General features: G+C 42.9%; 1 protein-coding gene across 3 annotated transcripts in view; it reads left to right on the top strand.

The window, feature by feature from the left end:
• Window positions 1-17616, top strand: part of SERTAD2 (SERTA domain containing 2) — a 118253-nt gene that overhangs the window by 80688 nt on the left and 19949 nt on the right. The window contains exon 1 of one of the 3 annotated variants that reach the window (XM_030310709.1): window positions 12326-12414. The exons of 1 other annotated variant lie outside the window; for it this stretch is intronic. The gene's annotated coding sequence lies outside the window, so the exon portion shown is untranslated. Of the gene's footprint in view, window positions 1-12325; window positions 12415-14900; window positions 15213-17616 lie in introns of those variants that run through there. One more of the 3 variants, XM_030310707.1, reaches the window with a different exon arrangement.

The following is a 17616-nucleotide window of genomic DNA, read 5'->3' as shown; positions in this document are numbered from 1 at the left end:
GAGCCCGATGCAGGGCTCGAACTCACGAACTGCGAGACCACGGCCTCAGCCAAAATGAGGAGTCGGACGCTCAACCAGCTGAGCCCCCCAGGCGCCCCTCAAGTTTTTCAGTGCACATCCATTTGTATTTTTCTTTTGTCAGAATCCAACTCTATTATTACAGCTTTTTAACATCTTCTATAAAATTTATTTTTCTTCATTTGGTGGTTATTATAAATAACTTTTAAGATTGTTCTGTCAAATTCAGGAATAGATGTAGAATTAACGTCCAAAAATAAAAGTCAGATGATGCCACTCTCTCACGGAAAATATTTTAATGATCCCTCACTGCCTTCGGAATATAAAGTCCAAACTCTTTAATGTGGCACCCAAGGCCTTCCTAGACATGCCCAGCTGAACTCCTTAGTCTTGTATGTAGCTACTTCTTGCTTGCAATTTAAACTTCGGATCTGTACCCATATCCACTGCTATTTCTCACCTCCCTGTCTCTGCTGCTAATGACCTTGACTAATCCCCATTTGTCTTAAAACTCACACCATGGCTGGGGCGCCTGGGTGGCTCAGTCGGTTAAGCGTTCGACTTCAGCTCAGGTCACAATCTCACAGACCGTGAGTTCGAGCCCCGCATCGGGCTCTGGGCTGATGGCTCAGAGTCTGGAGCCTGCTTCCGGTTCTGTGTCTCCCTCTCTGTCTGCCCCTCCCCCGTTCATGCTCTGTCTCTCTCGGTCTCAAAAATAAACGTGTAAAAAAAAAAAAATTAAAGAAAAAAAAACCCGACACCATGGCTTTCACACTGGCCAGGCTCTGTGGCCACGCATATGTGTCCATTGTCACTCTGTGTGTGTCTCTATCACCACGTAACCCACTGCATCACATCGATGAGTTAGTTTTTCCCGTGAACTTGGTGGGAGCATCTCTTGTTCATTTCGTATTTTTAGTACCTCGTGTGCTACCAGTCGTGCAGCAGGTGGTGTAGATGGATTAGAGGGGGAATATTCAAGACTGGAAGTAGGGAGATGGATTGTTGCCGTAATCAAAATCAAAGATGATTAGGGTCTTGACCAGGGCAGTGATGGGAAAAATGGAGAGGAAGGGACATATTTGAAACGTATTTAAGAGGGAAAATTGGCAGGACTCTGTGTCTGGTTAAATGCGAGGGAAAGAGAGAGGGAAGATACTTTGAATCTTAGATTTCCAACCTAGACACCAGGGGTACCTTGTTGGTAACTTAACCATTCTTAGGCATTCAAGAGGAGGTGCAGATTTAAGGAAAATATGATTAGGACAATTTTAGATGTGCTGTGACTTGGAGGTGCCTTTATGGTACCCAGTGGAGATGTCTAATAGGCAATGGGATAGAAATAGGCTAATTATATACTTTTATTGTTCAAACCAGGACCGTTTTGAGATTGAAACAGGGTGCTATTAGTAATTATGCCACGACAAGCATAAACTAGGAATGACCCTGACAAACTGGGATATATGGTCTCTCTATATATAAAGGTCAGATATGAAGCTCAAAGAGAAAGGTCTGGAATGTGGTTAATGGTTTGTGAATCATTAGCATATAGATGCCCTGAGAGTGGGTGAGGTTGCCTGGGGGGAGTTTATAGGATGAGAAGAGAAGAAGGAACAAAAAGAAAACCATAGGGAATACAAACATTTGGATAGTGATTATCAGTGGGCAGAATGTTCTCAAAACACTCGTGTCTTCACATTTTCCTGAAGATTCTGATATCCTAACCAACCACCCCCATTCCCCACTCACCTCAATTACCCTCTGTGGTCCCAAATTGCAACCGGAGGTGATTTTGGAAAAAAGTCAAGAACTGTAGGTTTATAGGGAGGTCAGACAAAGGGGAGCCAGCAAAGGAAACTCTAAGTGTCCAGAGAGATAAGAACCAGCAGGCTATAGTTTAATCAAACTCACTGAGAGATGGTTAGAGGTGGTCAGTAATGTCAAATGCTACCGGGAGGCTCAGTAATGTGAGGAACTGGGAAGAGTGTCCATTGGCCTTGGTGCTTAGAGGGCACTGGTGCTCTTTTCTAGGGGCGGTCAGTAGTGTTGTCCTGCAGACGCCAGAGGAAGGAGGAGGGGCTAAAGCAGTGAAGGGTAGAGACAGGAGCAGCTACTGGTCTCCCTGCAGCACTGAAGCACAGAAAGATTACTTCTTGCTTTAAAACTGAAGACAGAGAGTGTTGGGTCCATAATTTATTGACTTCAGGAAGGAGCCAGTGGAGAGGGCAAGGCTGGGTGTAGACGAGAGGGAAGAAATAGCAGTTTGTAGTCATATTTAAGCTGTTTTCCTTGGACTGGTTTTCTTGTCAGGAATACCTGTGTTGTCCTAGAGTTGAATGCCACCAACCCATTCCAGTAGGAGTCACTTTGACTTTGAAAAACTTATTCAGATATCTTTTTATTTGGTTAGCCTGGGGTCTGGATTTTTCTCCCAATTTTTTACAAAAGACTCAAGATGGAAACCTTTGTCTAGAATATAAATTCATCTCCCAGTTGCACTGATTTGCTGAAATGTCGCTAACAAAGTGTTAATAACCCATCAAGCTAGACTTATGGGTGGATATGATATATCCTTGTTGATAGATTTAGAAACACATACTGTAGATGAATCTATTCTTTTAGAACACATATGTGTGTGTTTATGCAGTACTGTATGTCTTAGAAGGAAAAGTGAGTTTTAAACTGAGAATTGATTTTTTTTCCCCATGAGAAGCTCCATTAAAAAAAAAAAAAAACTTTAAGTTTCAGAATAGAAACTGTTCCGTTTTCTGATCTGCTACCTCATAGTAAGAAGTTAGTTGTAAGGTTAACTTCCTCGGAGAGAAGAAGGCAAGGACACCAGCAAATGGAAAAGAAAGGTTTAATTGCTCTGCAAAGGCCCAGACATGCTCTGAAAAGTAAAGATTTCAGGCTTAATGTGCACAGAACAAAAGGCCGTTGTGAACTGTGTACAAGAGTTGGTGAGAGTTTGTATTCTGCCCCTTTTTTCTGTGGGAGTTATTTCCTGTTGTTGACTAGAGTTCTTTATTTAGAACCACCTAGCTTCAGAATGCCTGCTAGCACGCAGAAAAGTGTGTATTTAAAACATAGGCTTATTTCAAGACAATCTCTGAAAAAAGTCACATTACCCATGCACTGAGACAACATCATGTCCCCAAAGGTCAGGAGAGCATGTGGGCTTTATTTCTATGCCTATGTGGAGAGACACAAAATAAGAAAGAATCAAAATGCATTTGGTATAGCAGCCAGTGGTCACCTCAACACCAAGTGAGAGATATTTATTTCATGGGGAAAGTGTGTTTCCGTTGTTTTAGAATGCACAGACACATACGTGCACACGATTTCACTTTTTAGTGCTAAATGCATTATTTGGCATATTAATCAAGTAACAAGCCTTCCTATTTTGTGAGGAAACTTTGATCTTTTCTAGCATGATAGAAGTTAGCCTGTTGGGTGAGAAATACATGGACTTTATCCCAGTTATTCTCTTACAGTTGACTTGTCAGCTGGGCTTCCTGTTAAGAACTTCAGGTTACTGTAGAGTCATCATTGGATTTTACAGTCTGTTATTAGGAGAGAGAGAAGGATAATATATCAAAATGAGTGTAAGGAATAAGCTATTACTGAAATAATGGGGAATGAATAAATACATTAAATGTAAATACTGCTCAATGCTTTATTAATAGAGATTAAGAAATTGTGGGAGAAAAACTTCTGAAGTTCTACTTCATGGGGACCATAAGGAAGAAAGAAAATAAGGTGTATTTTTTTAACCTGATGAAATCTAAATCAATAAATTCACACTGTGTATTCCAACATACTTACTTGGCTTTTCATGTTTGTAAAAAAGAAATTAAACATTATAGATAAAAGAGAAGCCACCTGTGTGTCTCTCCCTGATTCCATTTCCCTCCTCTGTTTACCAGAGGTAACCACTTTCCTAAACGTTTTTTTTTTATCTCTAATGTTTTTATTCTGTAATTGCATACCTATGTATTTGTAAACAATGTATAGCCATATTTTACATGTGTTAAAAGATTTTATATAGTGAGATTATACTGTACATGTTTAACAGCTTGCTTTGTTTTACTCAGCATTATGTTTTTTTAAGATTTAGCCAGGTTGATGTAGGTACCTTTAGTACTTCTTAACCACTATAGTTTTCAAGTGTATCAATTTACTCTTACCTTGGTGAACATTAAGGTTGTTTCCAATTTTTAGCTGTTATAAGCAAAGCGGCTACAAATACTCTTCTATGTTTTCATGGGGGATAAAAACAAGAGTTTCTCTAAGATTCTAGATTCAGCTCTTCTCATCCAGAATTCCTCCAGAGAATTAAGCCCCAGTACCCTAAGACATCCATTATATGTAATGAATTAACTTCCTTCCTGTAAATCTAGAATGATTCCTGTGTTTGGGCTGGAGCTAGGGACTGACACCTGCCCCTGAGAGCGATCGTGTGAATCCCTTTCTAATTCTTGAGTTCATTTGGGAGGCTTCAAATCAGCCGTGATGGGGCTATTTACACCACAGAAATCAGTACATGCTACAGATAAAGGCTTCTTTCCGCATCGACCCAGCCAGTTGGTGAACATTTACCAACACACAACTGGTTTTTAACTGTATACCATCCATGGGAGAACTGAGGAAATAGGCACTTGAATCATTTTCTGTAGGGCTTATTTTTTTCATGGCACCCCAGTAGAGAGACTGCATGTCTGTGGGTAGAGTGGATGCATCTCCAACTTTACTAGTTCATGTCAGATTATCTCCAAAACAGTCAATCTGATAGCTGTGAATTATCTTTTTGTAATTTGCATTTTTCTTATTACCGATGAGATTGAGTTATCTTTTCACATGTTTGTTGGACATTTAAGTTTCTTTCCTCTTTAACCCACTTTTCTGTTGGGTTTTAGGACTTCTAAAAACTTGATTCAGAAAGCTCTTTATTCTGGATACTAATCATTTGTTGATTATCTGAATCACATATGTCATTCCACAGCCTTTAGCTTCCCTTTATTTTGTTCGTAGTGTATTTTGTTTAATAGATGTTTAAGTTTAATGTAATCACATTATTGATCTTTTCTTTATGGTTTCTGCACTGGGTGTCTAGTTTCTGAATAGTCAAAATCTCAGCAGGAAACAATTTCATTCAAATGATACAACTTATGAGACTTATTAAAGGGACTTTTTACAGAGATGTGACAAGAGTTGAGGCATGGAAGACCAACAACAGTAGGAAGCTGTTCCTGTCCTTAGATCTGAGAGAAGGGGAGGAAATGGTGTTGCTTGAATTCGGCAGAGTTGATATCCTGGAGAAGGGGGCCACCACAGAAGCTGTGGGTGTGGAGGGATGGATACTACCATGACAGGGGCTCAAAGCAGGAAGGGTCACGAAAGAAACACCCAAGCCTCTTTCCCCTCTGACCCACTGGCCTCCTTCTGGTGCCTTGCTTTTGCTGAATCCAGCTGGCAGCTAGTTGGCGAAAGAGCTTAGTCCCGAGGGGGTCAACATTTCAAGGCACAGAGCAAAGCAAAAGCGAGTGAGTCTGAATCTTAGCAATCAGACCATAATCTCACATTCTTTATCCTGAGGCCATAAACATATTCTCCTATATTCTCTCCTTAAAAGTTTTATTTATTGGGGTGCCTGGGTAGCTCAGTCAGTTAAGTGTCTGACTCCTGATTTCAGCTCAGGTCATGGTTGTGAGTTCGAGCCCCACGTGGGGCTCAGCACTGGCAATGCAGAGCCTGCTTGGGATTCTCTCTCTGCCCCTCCCCACTCGTGTTGTCTCTGTCTCTCTCAAAATAAATAAATAAAACTTTAAAAATTTTTATTAAAAAAAGTTTTCTTTATTTTTTAAAAAATGTTTATTTTGAGAGAGAGAGAGAGAGCGAGCGCACAAATGGGGTAGGGGCAGAGAGAGAAGGAGAGAGAAAATCCCAAGCAGGCTCGCATGCTGTCACTGTGAAGCCCGATGTGGGGCTTGATCTCACAAACCATGAGATTGTGACCTGAGCCAAAGTCAAGAGTCAGATGCTTAACCGACTGAGCCACCCAGACGCCCCTCTCCTTAAAAGTTTTAAAGTTTTGGGGCGCCTGGGTGGCGCAGTCGGTTAAGCGTCCGACTTCAGCCAGGTCACGATCTCGCGGTGCGTGAGTTCGAGCCCCGCGTCAGGCTCTGGGCTGATGGCTCAGAGCCTGGAGCCTGTTTCGGATTCTGTGTCTCCCTCTCTCTCTGCCCCTCCCCCATTCATGCTCTGTCTCTCTCTGTCCCAAAAATAAATAAACGTTGAAAAAAAAAAATTAAAAAAAAAAAGTTTTAAAGTTTTGTTTTACGTATTTAGATTTAGTCCACCAGAATGTATGTTTTGGAAAGATATTAGGTACTTAATTTTATTTTCCATGCAGTTAATCAAGTGGCCCTTAGCCATTTATTGAATAATCTGCTCTTTCCCCCTGATCTGTAATATCAGACCTGTCATATTATACACTTTCTTATATGCGTGGGTCTATTTCTGCACTGTCAATTCTGTTCTGTTGATCTATTTATCTATCCCTATGACACAGCACTCTCTTAATTACTAGAAATTTATAATAAGCCTCGGTATCTGACAGGTCGCATCCCCCATTTTGTTCTTTAAACTTACTGCATCTATCTTTTGCTCTTTGCTATTCCAGATGATTTCTGGATTTGCTTACCAAGTTCTATGAAAAGAAAAGGGGTATTTAAATTGGAATTGCGTCTAATTTATTGATGAGTTGAGGGGAGAGAGAAGTGATATTTATAAAGTATTAAGTATTCTTGTTCATAAGTGGTATAGTTCCCCATTAATTCTGCTCTTTTCATCTGATGAAGTTTTGGAAAGATTTCTGTTTTCTCACTTTTCATTTTTGGCCGCATGTGAAAATAGTAAATCCGAAGTCTTTATAGCTGTTATTTTTTTTATCACAAAAACTAGAAGTATGATGTTTAGCAGTTCTAAAGTGGTAACAAATGAGAATGGATTGAAAATGAACATCTGATGCATTACAATTTTTGTTAACCTTTTTGTAGTTTGGGTCTTAATTTCTAAAATGAAGTTAAAAGGAAATATAAATGGTGCTGAAATTACCAGTATCATTCCCACAAAAGCTAGTGCTAGGATGGACTGTGCTGGCGTGTGTAATGAGGCCAAATGAATAATTAGTGAAAGTCAGGGAATCTGGCACTTTTTGAGTGAGTTTTTTTTATTTGATGTAATCCTTTCACATTTATGTTTTCTTTTAAAAGAATCATTTTTAGGAATGATTAGATATATGTATTGTTTGAGCAAACTCAAGTTCGTAGCGTGTAATTTGTAACAGAACAGAACAGCAATGGGCGTCTATGCTATGGATGATATTCTCTCATTCTCCTTTCTAAATTTGGTGTCACACAGATTCAACTTCTGTTTTTAAAAAGGGAAGTTACATATAGCTCATTCACACTATTATTTTCCCCTTAAAAGCCAGTTTCTCTGATAATTGTCCATTTAAGGAGTTTCATATAACTCAAACAAGACTTCTCTGAGAAAACGGTTTTGAAACAAATGTTACTTAGCAAGATTAAATTTTTGGTTCAATATTTAAAGCATGTTTAGCAAAACAATTGACTGGTGACACCAGGGTATCTAATGTGTTAGTGTTTAGCTGGGATGCTTGCTTTGCTTCTTCCTACTTGACTTCACTCTGTGTGTTTCTGAAGTTTTAAATTAAAAAACCTTGTAACTTAAAAATACAACCTTTTTTCAATTTAAAGCAAGGGACCGGTATGATTGGACAGTTTGATAATTTTGAAAAAGTCTTACTGTGTATTCTGGGAACAGAATAAACTTAAAAAAAAACTTTAATAAACTTAATAAAAACTTCTACATTGGTGACTAAAAGAAAAGGTAAGGTCTACACCATTTTACCTAGGTGTTGCCTCTTCCAGGAAATCCAATAAAAAAAATTCAAAGGTCAAACAAGTGCATTTATTTTTAGTTGTATACTATGTTTCCATTTAAGCTGGGTTCTTGGTCAACATGTTTCTTTTCTAATGATGCCTCATAGCCTGAACTTAGAGGCATTTCCTGGGCATCTCTACACATTAAAGCTTGGAAATTTTTTAACTTCTCAGGGTAGAATTTTCATAGCTGGGACTTCAAAAATGGATTAAATATATTATTTACATTCCTCAAATTACCATCATTTTCTTAAGTGACTTCTTTATTCATAGGTGATTTAAAGGTACACAATCCTAGATAGTTTCTACAATAGATACGAGACCATGTATATAGCAGAAAAGAGAATTTAGTCTAGCCAGTCATATAAATGCTTGGTTTTGAAACATAAAAGATGGCCAGCATTAGAGTAATACTGTTAAAACCAATTATTTTTGCTGTCATCGTCTTACCAAGTTTTCCTGGAAGTTAATATTGGTTGATGATGTTCATAACATATTTGGTTATTGGCATATTTTTTTTTATATTCCATGACCAAGAGGGCAGGAAGGTAAGAAGTGGTCATTTGAACCATCCAGGTAATCACTGGAAAATTTGCATAGGCAAGTCTTTTCCCCCCCATAATTATCAAATGCTGCTGTGGTTTTAAATACCATTTGACCAAGACTTTTATTTCTTTTTTTTTTTTTTTTTTTTTAATTTTTTTTTTCAACGTTTATTTATTTTTGGGACAGAGAGAGACAGAGCATGAACGGGGGAGGGGCAGAGAGAGAGGGAGACACAGAATCGCAAACAGGCTCCAGGCTCTGAGCCATCAGCCCAGAGCCCGACACGGGGCTCGAACTCACGGACCGCGAGATCGTGACCTGGCTGAAGTCGGACGCTTAACCGACTGCGCCACCCAGGCGCCCCAAGACTTTTATTTCTTAAAGTAAGTAGGAAGAGAAAACCTTTATAAAGAATACAGAATGGTGGAATTTCAGCAGTAATTTATCTGCGAGGTTACTTCCCCAGTCGTGAGACTGTATAGATTAATAGTACTTTGTGAGTGCCCATTGGTCCTTTTAGCTATGTTAAACCCAAATGCATATTTTAGAATTGCTGAAAAGCAGTTACAAGGACAATATTGTATTGCTCACAGCAGGAAAGATTAACCCCTTGAGTTTATGAAACTGGGTATAAACACTTCAGCATTCCTTAAATTATTCATTCAGTGAAAACTTAACAAATATCTGCCGTGTCAGGTTCTAGACAAAGCGATAAACGTGAGTGAGGGGACTGAATGGTGTGATGAGTTTTCTTTCTTTCCTGTTGTGTTGCTTATGGGATATTAATTTTGTGGGCTAAAAGGGGATGCTAACAAAGCTGACAAGCAGGGTTGGGGTTCTTTGGGTAAGAAGTAGAATTATTATTTTACGACTCTAGTATAGGGTCGAAGCAAAGTCGTGTCCAGCTCCCGGCACAGCACTACCCTCCTGGTGATCTCTGCACGTCGACTCTGTACTTCCTGCCTATAACCCAGTCTCCCTCCTTGAGCACTTCATACTCTTCTCAAGACACTCAGCTTGCATCTTTCCTGGCTTCCACAATTTCAGTGAATGTTAGGAATCACAGCCTCCAGACCTTCTTTGTCCCTGGGAGTCAGCTTGATAAAGGAGTTCAATTGGCTGGTTCATCTCTAAGCCTCTGTTTACTCCTCTGTAAAACGTGGGAAGGAGGACCTGTCCTGCCTGTGGCACAGGGAAGGTGTTTTGAAGAGCGGAAAAGTAAATCCGTATGAAAATGCCTTACAAACCATCCTGCTTCTATCCAAATGTTGGGGTTGGGGGCGGGGTGACTTGAACCATAACGGGTAACAAATCCAGGAGAATGTGGATAGATTGCTCAAATCTGTCTTCTAGATAGGAAAATAATTCCAAGAACATATTCTGTTGAATGGAGTATATTATCATTATTTGTACTTCTCCTTTCTTTTGGAAATTTGTGAATGTGAAGTTGGTTTTATATTCTTCCAGTTTGAGCAGGTTATCTCATTTGAGTCTAAAACTCCCCTATGGGGGTAGTCTACATTGTAATCACTTTTTTATAGACCCCTAGCTCTGGGAAGGGGCTACAGAAATCGTTGACCCTGAGCACCTCCTTTTGCAGGGTGTGAAAGCAGGCCCCGTGATGCTAAGCGTCTGATTCAGCCTCACGGCTGGCTGTGGCTGAGGAACTAGACCCCAGATCTCCCCACCAACAAACAACCTGTGCTGTTTTCCCTGGAACTGGGGCTGACCCTACACCTGTGACATGGCAGATTAAGAAACTAAAGAGTCAGTCATAATTAAGTGATTTATTTGTACAAGATCTTCAAACTCCTACTCCGGGACTCATCATCCCCCTCAGACTGGTTCCCGAGGACAGGGAAGGTCTGGAGGCTGTGCAGTCTCAAACATTCATTGACGCTTTCTGTGGGTGCCAGTGGTGCTGAGTGTCTTGAGAAGAGTATGAAGTGCTCAAGGAGGGAGAATGGTTTATAGACAGGAAGTACAGAGTCGACACGCAGAGGCCCTCGAGAGGGTAGTGCTGTGTGGGGAACAGAGGACAATAAGAGATGCTTATGAGAAGCCACCACCAGTCCTAGTGGAGCAGCATCTAGCAGGAAAGAAACATAGAGTTGTTACCAGTGGTTTCCAACTGAGGAGAGGGTGAGAGCAAAAGCTGTAGTCTCCTAAGAAGGGCTGCTCCAAATTGGACCTCGCAGTTTATCTGAAGGTTTTTTTTTTTAAGTTTATTTGTTGATTTTGAGAGAGAGAGAGAGAGAGAGAGAGAGAGAGAGAGAGAGAGAGAGAATCCCAAGCAGGCTTCTCCCTGTCAGCATAGAGCCTGGTGCAGGGCTCGAACCCATGGATTGTGAGATCGTGACCTGAGATGAAGACCGGAATGCTCAGCTCAACCAATTCATCCACCCGGGCGTCCCTATCTGACGATTTTAGTGGAAAATAGTGGCAAATGAAATAAGAAGGAAACTAATGCCCAGCAGAAGCCATTTTTTTTTTTTTCTAGCAATGGTGAGAAGGGACTAATGAACAATGTTAGGGGAAAAAAAGGTTTTAAAAGCATTTTCTTCAAATATTATCATTAAGATATTTTAAATATTTAAGTATTGTCAGATTTTTTAAAAGGGAAGAAGGCATATCTCTAACAGAAGAATAACCTTCTCTCAGAACATAAGGGGCTGTCAATGCAAAGCAGTCCCATAATAATTAAGGAAGCTTTGCAAAAGCAGCCCTTCCCTGGAGTTGAAGTTCTGCTTGTGCGAATGAACCATGACTTCAGGGAGAAACGGGGAAAAAAACCTGACAAAAGTAGGTGGAGGAAGAGGTGGAGGGGAGTCTGCAGAAGTGGATGTGTTAACATGTTCCATTGGCACAGTGACGTTTTAAATCGCTAGTGGCTGCAAAGTACTGAACCTGTCTGTGCCACCTTCTCTAGAGTGTTGAGGTTTCCAAATCCTTCTGTCCCGTATGACTCCTTGGTAATCAACGAGGTGACGTGACTCCCAGAAGTTTATTTTAAAGTTAACAGTTTTCAGGGGCTCCTGGGTGGCTCAGTCGGTTAAGCGTCCGACTTCGGCTCAGGTCATGATCTAACGGTTCGTGAGTTCGAGCCCCGCGTTGGGCTCTGTGCTGACAGCTCAGAGCCTGGAGCCTGCTTCAGATTCTGTGTCTCCCTCTCTCTCTGCCCCTCCCCTGTTCATGCTCTGTCTCCCTCTGTCTCAAAAATAAATAAAACATTAAAAAAATTTTTTTAAGTTAATAGTTTTCAGTTGTCAGTGAATGAGAAGTCCAGGTTCAGGAAGAATGTCTATATTTTCCATAAAGAGATTATTTAGCCTAGCTGGCCGCATACAATATGTTTCAATAACTGAAATGTTTATTTTCTTTTTTTCCCCCGAAGACCAATAGTTTCAAGGTGTATACGTGGATGATTATTACTAGTATTTCAAGTGGAACCGGAAAGATAAAATGTAATAAGGGAGAAAGAAAAATTAAAGTTTAAAACTGTTTTAAAGTCTTTGTTTCTCAGTTTATATAACCAGCTTGTCCTGGTGTCATTTCTTGGGTGCATGCTAATTAAGTGCTAAAAGTGGCCTTCAGTCAGTGAAGTCGTCTAGTAGTTTGCAAGATGTGAAGGTACAGAAACTTTCAAAGAGAAGCAGTGAAGTGCGAACTAGTAGCCAGAACTACAAAGCCGTGTTGAGAAGTAGCTTTCTGAAACTAAACCAGTGAGTATTTTTATAATTTACCATTACAGTTCTGTACTTACAAAAGCAATGTTTGTTTTCTCCCTAAACAGATATGTTCCTGATAGTTAAATGCGGATGACTGGCCTAATTTCTTAAATGTGAGAGCGAGAAGGAGAAACTCTAAACTCTAAATCCTGAGGGTAGGATTATTTTAAATGGGCTTGTTAATGTCCCAAAGAGTGGGAGTGAAAACCACACTTACATGTTCACTAAACATTTCTTGTTCATGTGCTGGGAATAAGCAATGATTTTTTAAAAAGCGTGCCGTTGCATACTGAAGGGAGTTGACTTCAAAAGCTCAGGGAGAGCCTTTCCTTATCTTGGTGGAATTGGGTTCCTAGGGCCAGGCAGGGATTGCTGTGCTGGCTTGCGGGGGCTCGGGCTGGGGGAGGGGTGGTTAACCACCTTGTGTCTGACCACATCGGCAGCTGTTGAAGCTGCCACTTCACGCTTTGACAAAAGATACCAGACTCTAAAAGTGGGGGAAGTGGAACTCCTACTATATAATGTGCACACTGTTAAGATGTTACTACCTTCCAAGGTGTGGAAAGGCGAAAACCTTTTCACTTGAAAACTCAAGTTTCTCTCCTAAGAATGCAAACCTTTCCTGAATTGCATGCCTTAGCAGAATCACTGGTCCACTCTGTGTCTGGAGACACAAAAATTGTCACTTAGATCTTAGTTCTTTTTACAGGAACACTGCATTTGGTAACCCGTTTGCTAGAATAAATATTCAAGTGTCACAAAAATTCTGCAGGTCTAACTTGCTGCTAACTTCAGTTCATGGATAAACGGTTTAAATTCATTTTAAATTCAACAGAGCCTTTGGCCTCTGCCACAAAGATATCACAGGAAGAGATTATTGCAGCTTCTGTTTCAATGGCTTTTCCTTAAAAGTGAGCGCTGAAAGTATAAGGGAGTGGGTGGTTGGGAAACTGTTAGAAGTTAGTGTTGTCTCTAAAAGGCAGAACTCTGGAAATGAAAAATATCTTGGCTTCACAGCAAAATGTTTGAATGCTGTGCCGCCCAGGCACAGACTGAGCAGGACCTACAGAGGGCCCCGCACAGTACTTCCATGATGTGTCATTTGGAGCGCCATTATAATGAGACTTTCTAAAGACATCCACAAATAATCAGCTTTTGGCATTGGTTATACTTAAAGAAAAATCTGTAAGATTTTAACTATACTGAGGGTCAAGTAAAATCCTTTTTTATTCTCCTTAAAGATAACACAAGAAACACTGCCTCCTCTACCAACAGTTTAAACCAAGTTTAATTTCAGTAAGATCATCAATTTGATTGATAACAAATCATTGCAGAACAGTTCGAATAGGTCTAAACTTGTCTTGATGTTAACGACTTATAATCACCTTTATGTTAGGTCTTAAAGCTTTATTATTCTTAAATATAACTAGTAGAGTGGACCGTTAAACGCCAGCTATCTGAGATGATACTGATTGGGGTGGCAGCCAGAATTTTAAGATGCTTCAATTACTTTTTGTAACATCTTTACACTGAACGCGCATTTAACTTTTAAAATAATCATTAATTTTCCGGGGGAGCTCTTTTCCTGGTGTTTTAAATTCGCACCACTTAGGCACACACACAGCTCTCCCAGTTAGTATAAATTTCTCTGCTAAATGAAAGTAGTTCAAAGCAGGAGCTTTCCTAAGGAGAGGGAAAAGGTTATCCACATGAAACTTCTGGGCGGAGGACCGGGGGCCTCTGACCCCGCTGCGTCTCCAAGCCTGGCTTCTCTACCTGCGTGGGCTTTGCCAGCGCGGGCGGCCGGCTGCCGGCTCTGCACCGCTGCGCAGCCGGCCACGAAGGATGCAACTCGGTTCCGTCCTACTCCGAAAGTACTGTTGACTTGGTGACCCATTTCGAGGTGTTGGGCCGAGACTGTCGCACGCAAGGGGCATTTTCTGCCCCCGGCTCCAGCTGGAGCCCCCGTCCTGCCATTCGGACATCTCTGCAGGCCAGTCGTGCGTCCGGAGACCTGGCCGTCTGGGAGTGTCCCAGCTGCAGACGCTGCCGCCCCCCGCCCTCCAGGGACGCCTATCTCGAAAGCCGCGCAGGCAGCGTGGACGCCGTGCCGCGGGGTCGAATTTTTGCCCCTCACCTCCTATCCCCCCCTCCCCCGCGGGACCCTGCCCGCCCTGCTGACCGGCCCCAAGTTGCCGAATAGCTCAGATGCTTGTCATATTTGCGGTCGCGCGACTCAGCGGGCTGTGCGCGCGCTGCACTCGCCGCCGCCTTTGTCACTAGCCGCTCGGTCATTTGCATGAGTATTTTCTGGAGTGTGAGGGGATTATTGGTGGTTAGTTGTGGTCCCTTGGCCGGAGTGTCTCTTTTCGTCTCGCCTTCTCTTTAAGCCTTTCCTTGAGAGAAAATAAAGGGCGCGCCGGCCGGGGAGGGAGCCGTGGGCGGCGCTGCCACCCGACGTCTCCCGGGCTCTGCCTGCCCCTTCCTGCTCCTGCAGCGGCCGGGGCCCGGCTCGGCATTTATCTCGCCTCCCGGGACCGCCGGGGGAGGGGGGCGGGGCCGGGAGAGGGGCGGGGCCTGCGGAGCCAGGGGCCCGGAGCTCGCGGGAGGCTCGCTGGCCGCACGTCACTCCTGCACGGCGAGTGCTGGAGCACGAGCTGCCGCTCCCTCGGTCAGGGCGCCCCCTCCGCCCGCCTCCCGCTTCCTCCTCCGCTGCCTGCCTGCCGCCGCCGCCGCCGCCGCCGCCGCCGCCGCCTCCTCCTCCACCATTGTATAATGCTCCGAGCGCGCCGGCAGAGGACTGCGGAGTCTTAGCTTCGGTCTCGTCTCCTGCCCGCTCCCCGGCGCCACCCTCGGGCCCCCGGAGCGGGGACTCCCGCATGGAGAGAGAGTAGCTTGAGGAGTGGGCAGAAACCCCTCCTGATGCGTTAGTTCCCAGGTGGAGCTGCATGTGGTAAGTTCTCCCGGCGCCAGGCTGGAGGGGATCCTCGGATGCGCCGGGCTCCCGGCGATGGGTGGGGGGCAGCGTTGGGACCCGGCCAGGGCCGGGAGAGCCCGGAGGGCGGAGGAGGGGCCCGAGCGGCCGCGGGGGTCGCGGGCGCCTCGGCGAGAGGGACCTGGCCTGGAGCAGGTACCCGGGCAAGCGTTCCCTCCCACTGCTTCCCGGCCCCGCGCCCTTAGACCCTCGGGCCGAGGGCCGGGGACCCCCCGGCGTACCCGGGCAGATCTGCTGGGGGAAGGGCAGGGGACGGGCAGTCACGGACCCAGGTCAGGAGGGGGTCGGGAGCTAACCGGAGCCCAGCAGTGGGGCGAAGGGAGCTTGGAGCTGTCGCTTCTACAGCTGGGATGTGTGTGCGTGTTGTGGCCGCTGTGTTGTTGTGAACGTACGAGACTTTTTTTTTTTTTTAAGGTTCGGATTGCTGGAGCGAAGGCTGCTTCACTTTTGGGTTCCGTGACCGGGTCTGCATCCAACTTGCTATAGTGTGTTTCTGTGAGTTTCTCTTGTGTTTTTAGCTTGAAATCCTCCCTCTCTTCCCTGCTTTCGCCCGTGACAAGTGAGTTGATTTTGAATATGTGTGTGTATTCAACTTAACGTCTCACTGGCTTTTAAGTTAGAAATCTACAAGTCATCTTGGTGGTAACGGCCTCTGACTGAAAGGGAGGGGGCTGCGGGGAGCCAGCTGGCCCTGGCCCTGGACTTTGTACCATTAAGACAGAGGGTGCCGTCCGAGGGCCACTGCATCTAAAGAAAATCATAAATTGTTCTTATTTTTATTCTTGGTGGTCAATCATCCTGCCTTTAGCAGAAGTAGTAGTAATAGATTGAGAAGGGAGTAGGGTTTGGGCTTTAGTCTAAATTTCACAAAAAGATTAGGTATAGTTTGTCTTAGAGTAACTTTTTGCTTTCAGACCGGGTAGTTTCAGGATGTTTGGGGTGGCAGAAAGTAAGTTTTTACAGGCACTGAATAGGGAAGGGCAAATCAGCAGGGTGAGACATACAGCCTCAGACTGTAGCAGTTTTTATTTGAATCGAATTGGGCAGCCTCAGTCTTAAGGAAGATAGTAGATGTTTTCAAGCTTTGTTCATGAAATATGCTTTTTGATTTCCCAGTATCTGTTAAGAAATGGCCATAATGTGTGTAAAGAACCTAGAAGTTGTGGTAGCCAATAGGATCCTTGAGGCCTTAAGTGTTCAAAGTAGCGTTCTGTAATTAGGGACTGGCCTCTGACAAGATTGAAGTGGGCTCTTGGCTCCACTCAACCCCTGGAGGGCAGTCCACCTGAGAGTCTCTTCATTGTTGTGCTGAGGGGGGTGAAGGGGATAGTTGCTCAGCTAACCAGAAGGCACGGCTCACTCCAAGAGCTCCTCCCATTGCTCCCACTTTTTATAGCAGTCTATTCTGATTTGAGTGAGCTAGAGTGTGCTGCGAGGATGAAAATACCCATCCGAAGACCCAGCTTCTGGCATGAGCAGGAATAGCTTGTTCACGGATCTCTGCTTTCCTATAAATTTCATCCGTTTCTTTGTGGAAAGAAAAAAAAAAGATGAATGTTAGAAAGTTTTCTTTTAGCTTCACTGATTTACTTAGAGGGGATTATATGCTAATGTAAAGTTATTTATGTTGTTCCTCAAGTTTGGAATCCTTGAAAATAATTTTTACTTTTTTCCTCTCCTCCTAATTGAAACGTACATAACTGTGTTGCTGTCAGATGAGAAATCTTAGGAAATGGATTTGAGAGCCTTTTTTTTCTTTTCTTTTCTTTTTTGACACTCCGTGTGTTCCTTGCTTTATCACAATGGGTAGGTGAGAGGACTCACATTTTATAATACCAGCCAAGTATACAACAAGATGTCCTAAGGAACAGTTTTATTGTCAGGCAAGTGTCACAGCTTCTTAGGTAACAGCTGCTCAGGTTTGTTTCCCTTTAAGAACTAAGAGAAGGATATTAATTGAGATTTTGAAATCCTTTAGACTCCTGTTTGCTGAATTGTCCCCCTTGAAAGCCTTTTCAGTGAGAGGGTGAAATGTGAATTTTACCCAGTTGTCATGCACTGAATTATCAATAATGAGCATAGAAAATAATAAAAATCTTGATATTTTAAAACTCACTCAAATTTGTATAGCAACTGATAGGTTTTGGCATCCACTATTTTACATAACACTCTAATGGCAGAATAAAAGTACAACACTACTTGAGAAAGACACATACACAAAACATAAAAAAAAAGGTGTGGAGGAGGTCAAAAATACAGACAAATGCATACAGTGGTCTTTTTGTTTTGTCAAAGTAGCATACTACAGATTATCAGTATGAAGTTTTACTACAAGGTTACCCTCCGTCAAAATATTTTACAC

Source organism: Lynx canadensis, chromosome A3 (genome assembly GCF_007474595.2).
Source record: "Lynx canadensis isolate LIC74 chromosome A3, mLynCan4.pri.v2, whole genome shotgun sequence".
NCBI lineage: Eukaryota > Metazoa > Chordata > Mammalia > Carnivora > Felidae > Lynx > Lynx canadensis.
The sequence above is the reverse complement of the archived record's forward strand: the minus strand, read 5'-3'. Positions and strand labels throughout refer to the sequence as shown.